We start from the raw sequence: 12273 nt of genomic DNA, 5'->3' as shown, positions 1-12273 counted from the left end.
TTATATATATATAATGTGTGTGAGGGTGTATATGTTAACATTGATATAAACACACATATATATATATTGTGTGTTTGTAGTATATAATATATATATATATATTACATATATATATACACCATATATATATATATATATTATATATGTATGTATTATAGCCACGAAAGGAAAAATGAAAAGGACTTGATTGAGTTAGTACTTTAATCCACTCAGGACATTATCAAACTCAGCAATGAGAATACATATACATATAAGAAACTGACAGCTGTTGGATCCCCTTCTCCTGTATAAATACGATGTCTTTGTATATGTATTCTCATTGCTGAGTTTGATAATGTCCTGAGTGGATGAAAGTACTAACTCCAATCAAGTCTTTTTCATTTTTCCTTTCGTGGCTATAATACATTATTATATTCATCACGTGTCAGCTTTCGTGATTTCTACACACACACACACAAACACACATATATATATGTATATATATATATATATATATTATATAGATATAGATATGTCAATTTATTTCTTTATGCATACCTATACATATATGCATTTACCGTGTATATATATATATATAGTATTATATATATATTTAATATATATATATTTATTATATATATATTTATATATATATACTGTATATATATATATATATATATACATATATATATGTAGATATATATAGATACTATATATATTATATATATATATATACATATAATACATATATATACTGTAAATGCATATATGTATAGGGTATGCATAAAAATAAAATTGACATGTCCTATATATATATATATATATATATATATGTATACTGCATATAAATATATAAAGTCCATATGATCCAAATATTACCCAAGTACCTAGAAGCAACACCAGATGTGTCCCCGAGTAGAAGAAATATAATATTCATATGAATCAATCGAAGTAAATCGATGATGTGCTGTTATTGAAGGAAGCCATCTGACACCCCCCCACCCCCCCCCCCCCCCCTTTCCATTAACCGTGGAATTCAAAATGTGTTCAGAATAACAAAAAAAAACTAAAATAATAATAGTAGTGATAATAATAATAATAATAATAAAAAAAAAAATAATAATAATGATAATGATAATAATAACTGGCGGCTATTGATTTGGGTAATATAGTTAGTGAGATATGATAAATGCATTCTGGTTTCGACTTAGTCTAAAGACTGGTATTCAACAGAGTTCATCACGTATAGCATTTAAGAAGATTTAAAAGAATTGTAGTAAAATAAACAATCAAGTTGTGCTAGGAGCACACGCACACACACACACACACACACATATATAATATATATATATATAGACAGTATAAGACCTGTGGTAAAGGAGTTAAGAATACTACCAATGTACATCCTGCATGTTCTAGAAAGGAACTAAAAGGGACAGCTACCGCCTTGTAGTCTTGCTTTTTAGCAAAAGGTTAGGCCCACCGCCAAAAAACAGCGGAAATTGCTGCCTTGCATTTAATTATAAAAACCCTACCCAAGTATACATATAATTTTATATATATATATATATATATATGTATGTATATATATATATTATATATATATATATGCATTTGTGTGTATGTATGTATGTATGAATGTACATAGCTGTTCCCGAAATTGCTAACCTTCGTATTTTCCCAAAAACCTTCTGGAATGGAGGTGCTCAGCCCATACCCTTCTCTTTCGGTAGATAATGTTCTCCTTCAATCAACTGAGGCTCGATAGAATGTCAATGTAAGTCTAGAACTGAATCCGTTGGATTCTACTGGGGAAATTGAATGTCCTGTTTATTGGGCCCCGAACGATACACACTAGATCATGACTCGTCCTTTAAAGGTTTAAACGCCGCTCATGAATGGCAGAGGCAAGGGCACTGTGACATTGCCCCTATCAAGCAGGACAATGCCCTAGAGACTGACCATATATATTATATGATCAGCGCCCAAGCCTCCTCTCCACTCAAGCTAGGATCATGGGAGGGCCAGGGCAGTGGCTACTGATGACTCAGCAGATAGACCTATAGGCTCCCCCAAAACCCCCAACCTTAGCTCACAAGGATGGTAAGGTTGCAGACACCAATGGCACTAACGAGTCTGAGCGGGACTTCGAACACCCCGTCTGGCAAACACCAGACAGAGGACGTTACCTATAAGGCCACAACAACCCTTGAGAAGCAATCATATTTATTAACTATGTACGTATGAATGTTTATCTATTCATCCATCTATATATCTATCTATCTATCGATATATGTACATATGTTATTTATACACAGGGCATATATAGTGTATATATATGGCTAGATGGTATATCACTGGAGCCTCAGTTTCTTGGGCCTGGGGGTCGATTCCGTGGCCGACCAGAAGCTATTATCTTTGAGTTGATTCCCCTTTGGGTCTCTGATCCCGAGGTAGAGAGAATCCAGACATAAACAGATATAGGACTTATATGAATATATATGTATGTATAAGTGTAAAATTATCATATATATTCTATATATTTACCAAGGCACTTCCCCCAATTTTGGGGATTATCTGGCACCAAACAAAGGAACAAAAGGGGAACCTTTCCTCTCTCCGCTCTTCCCAGCCTGACGAGGGATTCAACCGAGTTTGGCTGGTACTGCTAGAATATAAATATGCATATATATATATATACTATATATATATAAATGAGGCCCTTTGCGTCAATAGGCGTAGGAAATGATGATATATATATATAATATATATATATGTATATATATAAATATATATACTATATATATTTATTTTATTTATATACATATATATGCATATATATTTATATATATACAAATATATATATATATATATATATTATATATATAAATATATATAATTTTTGATAACGTCTGTATATTTCCATTTCTCCCTTTAACAAAGATGAAAATTTTAAAACCCAACAAAGCAACCAAATGCAGCGGAAAATCTGAATGATGGAATATCCCGAATGCATATTAATCCCTCTTCAACAATAACTAACAAGTGATTAAATAAAAACAACGACACAGGAGTGCAGTTCGCCTGCAGCCGAAGAGGACTGTTCACTCAATGCATCGTCGTGCAATGATGCAACACCAAATCAATATAGCGATCATGCAGGAGAGAGAGAGAGAGAGAGGAGAGAGAGAGGAGAGAGAGAGAGAGAGAGAGAGGGATTTTGTGTAAGACTTTTTGGTCCATTAGCTGAGACTCCACTTGTTCTCTAGGGGAGCGATTTATTTTAAGCATTTAGAGTTCTTATGATCTTGTCTAACTTACTCTTGAACTCGTTTAGCGTGCTACTGTTTACGAGAGAGAGAGAGAGAGAGAGATGAGAGCGAGAGAGAGAGAGAGAGTGTGTTACAAGGAGTTACAAGGATTTTGAATGTCTCAAAGACTTTTTAGTCCATAAGCGGAAACTCCACTTGCCCTCTGATAGAGTGGTTTACTTGAAGCATTTAGAGAGTTCTGTTGAACTTGTGTAAACTCACTCTTGAACTCGTTTACTGTGTTTCTGTTTACTACATCCACTGGAAGTCTATTCCAAGTATTTGCTATTTTGTATGTAAAGAAATTCCCACATTGAGTGTAGAATCTTTTCAATTCCAGTTTGTATCTGTTACCTTTGGACTAATTTGGGGCTAAGAGTGAATAGTGTTTTGTGATTTACATTTGTTATTCCTTTAAGAATTTTGGATGCCTCTATCAACTGTCCCCTTAGTCGTCGAGTTTGTTGATGAAAATAAGTTCAAACGTTCCATCCTTCTTTTATATCCAAAACTGTCTTAGTGTTGGAACTAGTTTGGTGGCACTAGCATGTGCAACTTCCAGTCCTATCTTTATCCTTCTGAATACTTGGAGCCCAGAATTGGACTCCGTATTCTACGTATTCTAGATGGGGCCTTACTAGTCATGTGTACAGCTGTAGTACAGTGTCTTTGTTTCTATGTTTGAATTGTCTCTTTATATAACCTATTAGTTATTGTGCTTTCTTTTCAGCTTTTATGCTCTGTTTGCTGAACTTCAAATCCTTGCTGATAATAATACCGAGATCTTCCTCCTGGTTCACACTTTCCATTTCATTACCCAGCAGTGAGTAATATGATTGTGGGTTACTATAACCTATGTGCATGACTTTACATTTCCCACAGTCGAAAGGCATTTGCCATTTTTCTGGACCATTCTCGTAGCTTCATTAGATCCTCTCTTAAGGCTTCTACGTCTTTGAATGACAGTATGACATGAAAAGAACAAATATAGATAAAAGCAATTGGAAATTGAAGCCGCTGCCTTGGGTTAGAGTTCTCTTGCTTGAAGGTACACTCGGGGCACACTATTCTATCTTATTTCTCTTCCTCTTGGTTTTGTTATCTTTTTTAGAGTTTATAGAGGAAATATTTTATTTCAATGTTGTTACTGTTCTTGAAATATTTAATTTTTTCTTGTTTCGTTTCCTCACTGGGCTATTTTACCTGTTGGAGCCCCTGGGCTTATAACAACCTGCTTTTCCAACTAGGGTTGTACCTTAATAATAATAATAATAATAATAATAATAATAATAATAATAATAATAATAATAATAATAATCTCTGAAATTATGTTCGATGTTAAAGATCTTAAAAAAAAAAATTGCTATTTAAAATTGTATCTGCACATGAACTTAAAGCTTTTAATTCTTTGTTCTCAAAATTATATGACTTTTTAATCCTAAAAAAATGGCTGGTATTATTAGAGCTTTTTAAATTTCCGCTGCAAATATATATATATATATATATATATACATATATATATAGTATATATATATATATATTATACTGTATATATATATATATATATATATATAAATGTAAAAATATAAACTAGGTCTAAACAATGAGGACACAACCATAAAATAGGATTTAAAACTTATATTAAAAAAGGTATTCACAACTTAGATATTATTTTGGACTCAGAAACATATTTAGATAAATAGTAAAAACTGAAAATGTAAATACAGTACTGTATATGTGAAATAATAAAAGAAAAAAATGATCAACGATGGTATAAATACATAATATATATATATATATATATATATATATATATATTTCAAATAAGCCATATATATTAATACATTAAAGTCTGGATTCTCTTAACGACCTCGGGATCAGAGCCCCAGGCGGAATCGCCCAAAGACTATATCAGACCGGTCTGATATTATAGTCTTTGGACGATTCCGCCTGGGGCTCTGATCCCGAGGTCGTTAAGAGAATCCAGACTTTAATGTATTAATATGTATGGCTTATTTGAAATATGAAAGAAACAGTTTAAATGTCCAAAAATTTATCATATATATATAATAATATATAATATATATATAATATATATAATACATATATACATGTATAATATATATATATATATATACATATATATACATACATACATACATATAGTATATAGTATATATATATATGTTATGTTATAAATTGTAAGATTGTAAATGTGTATTTTATAATAAAAGAAAAAGATCAAAAGTCTAAATGGATAGATAACAATTACTAACCAAAGAAGCAAAAAAAGGCATGAGACAGCCAGCTCTGAAGAGCGCAAACATAAAACACCAGCCAGCGAATGTTTTATGCAAGTATCAAACTATGCGTGGCGTCAACAATAGCTCACCACGCGTCTATTGTCTCTAGCTGGCTGGAAATGGCGGTGAATTCTCCCGGATGGGATTGTCTGCTTCGCCCATGAAATCCTAAATGGACTGCCACTCTAAGTGCCCGGGTGTATGAATGCCAACAGAATAATATACTTTACTTTAACTACTGCACTGTAAATGTTCAGTGGCTATTTTCCTCTTGGTAAGGGTAGAATAGACTCGTTAGCGATGGTAAGCAGCTCTTCTAGGATAAGGACATTCTAAAATCGAATCATTGTTCTCTTGTTTTGAGTGGTGCCATAGCCTCTGTACTATGGCGTTCCACAGTCTTGGGTTAAAGTTCTCTTGCTTGAGGGTACACTCGGGCACACTATTCTATCTTTTTTCTCTTCCTCTTGTTTTTTTAAAGTTTTTATAGTTTATATTGGAAATATTTATCCTAATGTTGTTACTGATCTTAGACTATATTATTTTTCCATGTTTCCTTTCCTCACTAGGCTATTTTCCCTGCTAGGACCCCGTGGGCTTATATCATACTGCTTTTCCAACTAGGTTTGTAGCCTAGCAAGTAATAATAATAATAATAATGATAATAATAACAATAACAATAATAATAATAAGAGCCTAATTAGCTGGGAACCCTACTCTCTACAGAACCTCCAAAGTCATTTTATAATGTTTCGTTCGAAAGGATTCAACATTTCACACAACGCATATTGCTCATCTACTGTTAAATCGTCACTATCAAACCACTCAGAGAACAAGAAAGTCTTCAATTTCCCCTTGAAAAGCCTTAATACATTGTTTCATTATAATGCATCTTTCTGTTGGGTGCTTTCAGTTTTAATTTATGTGTGGCAATGAGGAGCTAGTGATCGCTGCCAATATCTGCACCTATATAGCTTCTAACATTTCTCAGAGTCCCTCGTTCTTACAAGAACCTTATTCATTAATATTCAAATATTTGTCAATATTGATTTGATAGTGCTGTTTGCATATTTGCAAAGTCATGCCACACAAGTTAAAGAATAGGAGTGACATACTTATCTTGCAATTACGTATTAAAGCCAGTTAATTTTGAAGCAAGTTATTTTTTATGATTGATTGATTGATTGATTTAAAGTTTTCAGGTATTTTTATGAATATAATGGAATAATGTATATCTGTCAATTCTGTTATTATTATTATTATTATTATTATTATTATTATTATTATTATTATTATTATTATTTATTACAAGTTAAGCTACAACCCTAGTTGAAAAAGCTAAGATGTTCTAAGCCAAAGGGCTCCAACAGGGAAAAGTAGCCTAGTGAGGAAAGTAAATAAGGAAATAAACGATATAAAAAGTAATGAACAATTAAAATAAAATATTTTAAAAAACAATAACAACATGAAAAGAGATATTTCATATATAAATCATAAAATGACTTATGTCAGCCTGTTCAACATAAAAAAAAAACATTTGCTGCAAATTTGAACTTTTGAAGTTCCACTGATTTAGCTCTTGAATATACATCATAAAAAAATTGTAAATTAGGTATTTCAAAAACTACAAAAACCAGTATTATCAAGTTAGGGTTTATGTATTTCAAAAACTACAAAAACCTGTATTATCATGAAGAAAATGGGCCTTCAAACAGAAATTTCAAGTGGTTATGTTCACTAAAGATTTATGATGACAAATAGTAAAGATGAGGAGAGAGAGAGAGAGAGAGGAGAGAGGAGAGGAGAGAGAGAGAGAAAGTTTTTACTGCTATGAAATGTTCACTCAAGATTTATAATGACAAATAGTAAAAGATATGAGAGAGAGAGAGAGAGAGAGAGAGAGAGAGAGAGAGAGAGAGAGAAAGTTTTACTGCTATGAAATGTTCACTCAAGATTTATAATGACAAATAGTAAAAGATATGAGAGAGAGAGAGAGAGAGAGAGAGAGAGAGAGAGAGAGAGAGAGAAAGTTTTACTGCTATGAAATGTTCACTCAAGATTTATAATGACAAATAGTAAAGATATGAGAGAGAGAGAGAGGATGAGAGAGAGAGAGAGAGAGAGAGAGAGGGAGAGAGAGTTTTACTGCCCTTTGAAATTTACGTCAAGCGATGCTTTTTGTTCGTTCATATCAACTATCTTACATAGGCGTTAAAACAAAGCAAAAAGATTGATCAACTATAGACCCACACCTGTACATACAAGGAAAAGATTACAGTATAAGTATACACACAGATGCACACACATTTAATAAGTATATATCTTATATACCTATATATCTATCTATATATATATACAGTATTTTATATATATATATATATATATATATATAAAGTATTTATATGTCTACATATACTATATGTATAAAAAAATATATAATATGCATATATCAAATACTAGTATATATATATTATATAATATATATATATAATATATATTATATATATATATATATACAGTAATATTTCCATATGCATATATTTATAAATATATAACAAATATCCATAGAAATATGCATATATATATAATATATATATATATATACATCAGATCTCCAAGCAATTAATACAATTGCATGATATGTTTTACCAGTATGGAAAACTATCGTTTACATGATATCTAACCAAACAGATGTAGAGGCATACTGTAGAAGCAGCAGCACTGAAACACGGAGTCTTCTTCCGTAGATTTTCATCGGCTTTGTAGAGTGGACTTTCCTGAGGAAGTATTGACGCCACAGAGATATTTGCGTCGGTGTATACAAACTAAATATAGGAAAGAGAGGAGTAGCCGTGCGGTGGGCACTAAATCTATGTCATCTTTTACTTGCCTAAGAAAGAAAATCAAGTAACTATTGCCCCAATATCAAGTTATATCTATCTATATATATGTATGTAATATATATATATAAATATGTATATATATATATTATATATATAACATTATATATACATATATATACATATATATATATACCATATATAATATATATATATATATACACACATATATATATATATATATATATAATATATATATATATATATATATATATATATATTTATACTAATTATATATATACACATTTCCATAAGACAAATAAGAGAGAGAGAGAGAGAGAGGAGGAGAGAGAGAGAGAGGAGAGAGAGAGAGAGAGCGAAAATTCTCCTCTTAATAACCGGAAAATTGTAACTCTCATAACTGCGGCAAAAACTGCCGCATCAGCTTAAAATGCGACTTCTATCCATCTTTAAAAAAAAAAAAAAAAAAAAAAAAAACGCAATACAAATTCATATCTATGCAAAGAAGTTTTATTCAGCTGTAACCAAGTTGTGGAATGATCTTCCTAATCGGGTAGGTGAATCGGTAGAACATTAAAAGTTAAACGTTTCCGGGAAAAGTTTTTGTCTTTTATAGTTTATATATGAAATATCTATTTTGATGTTATTATCATTTTTAAAATATTTTAATTGTTCATTACTTCTTATATCGTTTATTCTTTTCCTTATTCCCTTTCCTCACTGGGCTATATTTCCCTATTGGAACCGTTGGGCTTATAGCATCTCGCTTTTCCAACAAGGGCTGTGGTTTAGCTAATAATAATAATAATAATAATAATAATAATAATAATAATACATCCATATACCAAAGGCACTTCCCCCAATTTTGTGGGGTAGCCGACATCAACAATGAAACAAAACAAAAAGGGGACCTCTACTCTCTACGTTCCTTCAGCCTAACCAGGGACTCAACCGAGTTCAGCTGGTACTGCTAGGGTGCCACAGCCCAACCTCCCACATTATCCACCACTGATGAAGCTTCATAATGCTGAATCCCCTATTGCTGCTACCTCCGCGGTTATCCAAGGCACCGGAGGAAGCAGCAGAGCCTACCGGAACTGCGTCACAATCACTCGCCATTCATTCCTATTTCTAGCACGCTCTCTTGCCTCTCTCCCATCTATCCTCCTATCACCCAGAGCTTTCTTCACTCCATCCATCCACCCAACAACAACAACAACAACAACAATAATAATTATACTAATAATAATAATAATAATAATAATAATAATAATAACAACAATAATAATTATAATAATAACAACAATAATAATGATAATAATAATAATAATAATAATAATAATAAAAAGCAATATACTGTATACTGTATATTATATACATGTATGCTGTGTACATTCCAATAACAATAATAATAATAATAATAATAATAATAATAATAATAATAATAATAATAATAATAATAATAATCATAACAATAATAATTATAATAATAATAATAATAAAAATAATAATAATAAAAATAATAATAATGATAATAATAAAAAGCAATATACTGTATACGGTATATTATACAGTATACATGTATGCTGTATACATTCCGCATTACATATCCAGTTTCATCATCTTGCCTTCTTCTCCAAAGGGGGGAGGGGTGGTTCCAGTTTCCTCAGTTATAGGAAAGGGAGGAAACCAAGAAGAGAAGAAGAGGAAAGGAAGAAGAGAGGAAAAATAAATGATTGAAAAGGAAGGACCAATGAGGTTCGAGTTTATCTATTTCCTTATTTCCTTTCCTCACTGGGCTTATTTTTCCTGGTTGGAACCCTTGGGCTTATAGCATCCTGCTTTTCCAACTTGGGTTGTAGCTTAGCTAATAATAATAATAATAATAATAATAATAATAATAATAATAATAATAATAATAATAATAATAATAATAATAATTTCTCCTTGCTTATTTATCACTGATAACTCTCTTTCTGAGCTATCCATTTTAAAACACAAAACATTTTTACAAACCAACTTTCCTCAGTGGGCTATTTTTCCACGTTAGAGCCCTTGGGCTTATAGCATCTTGCTTTTCCAATTAGAGGTGTAGCTTAGTTAGTAATAATAATGATGAAAATTTCTCCACTTTAAAACCCAAAACCAAATCTACAAACCAACTTTACATCTATATCGATATAAAAAAAAAGTACATTATCAACACGGGCGTAGCCATCATTCAAAAAGGACCGGGGAGAAGAAATCTTCATCAACAATTTTTTTTCTGAAGCCATTCTTCAAAGAGAGTCAATAAACCATCACAGTGACATCTGGTGACGAAATTGAGAAAGATAAGTTATCTTCAAATTCACATTCATTATAATATTGCTAATATGTGTATATTTTTTTTATCCTTACAGAACAATTACTGTATCTTTTGTAAGATTATTATTATTATTATTATTATTATTATTATTATTATTATTATTATTATTATTATTATTATTATTATTATTATTATTCCTAGCTAAGCTACAACACTACGTGGAAAAGCCGGATGCTATAAGCCCAAAGGCTTCAACAGGGAAAAATAGCTCAATGATGAAAGGAAATAAAGAATTAAACTACATGAGAAATAATGAATAATTAAAACATTTTGAGAACAGTAACAACATTAAAAAAGATCTTTCATGTATAAACTATAAAAGGAGACTTATTTTAGCCTCTTCAACATACAAACATTTGCTCTAAGTTTGAACTTTATACAAAGCTATCTTCTTGTCAAAATAACAGGGGGCCAATGACCTCTGCCTATAACAAGATGAACACCATAAAAAAATGCTATCTCTCATATAAGATCACCGGACATGCAAAAGTTCCTGCTAACTACCGCGGTGACGTAGTGCGCTATGCGGCATGTCTGACCTTCAGCACGAAAGGAAGCGTGTCCCTTAAACGTTAAGGAGGAAACATAATAACAGCCGACTTCTGAAAGAGCTTCAGTCTATCAAGACATTATCTGCCACGATCTCTTACCTCATCATTGGAAGGAGGTTATGTTTTACCCCCTGTTTGTGTGTTTGTTTGTGTAAAGCTTCCTGGCCACAATTTTAATCGTAGAGTAATGAAACTTGCAAAGATTATCTGCTACGATCTCTTACGTCATCATTGGAAGGAGGTTATGTTTTACCCCCTGTTTGTGTGTTTGTTTGTGTACAGCTTCCTGGCCACAATTTTAATCGTAGAGTAATGAAACTTGCACGGATTAACTCGTTATGTAAGAAGCTGGAAATGATTAAATTTTGGGAAGGTCAAGGTTTAAGGCCAAGAAAAAAGTCCAATTCACGTAATCAGCCATAGGTTTGGACATCGATGTTACAAAGACTTAAAACTTAGTTCATATTGAAGTGTATGAAAATCCCTGCCAATTAATACATGTTAAGGTCAAAGGTCAAGGTCGAGCAAAGGGTCGATAAAGAAGCTGCCGCGGCGGAGATCTGCGCTCTACCGAGTGCCCCTCTAGTTGACACTGTTTTGACATGGATAAGTGAACGGCATTACTTTGTAGCTTGGATGGCGAGGGGGGCTTGGGCGCTGATCATATGTATATATCGTCAGTCTTTAGAACATTGTCACTGTCCTTTGCCTCTGCCATTCATGAGCGGTCTTTAAATCTTCAAACACCTCTGCTGCTGATGATACCACAACCTCTTTCATCACATCCCACATCTTCACATTTACATATTTTACCTTTAAATTTTTATGCCTTCTCCCCTTAAAATGTTTAAGGTTTAAAGGCCGCTCATGAATGGCAGAGGCAAGGGACAGTGACATTGC

This window comes from Palaemon carinicauda, chromosome 12 (assembly GCF_036898095.1).
Source record: "Palaemon carinicauda isolate YSFRI2023 chromosome 12, ASM3689809v2, whole genome shotgun sequence".
Taxonomy (NCBI): domain Eukaryota; kingdom Metazoa; phylum Arthropoda; class Malacostraca; order Decapoda; family Palaemonidae; genus Palaemon; species Palaemon carinicauda.
The sequence above is the reverse complement of the archived record's forward strand: the minus strand, read 5'-3'. Positions refer to the sequence as shown.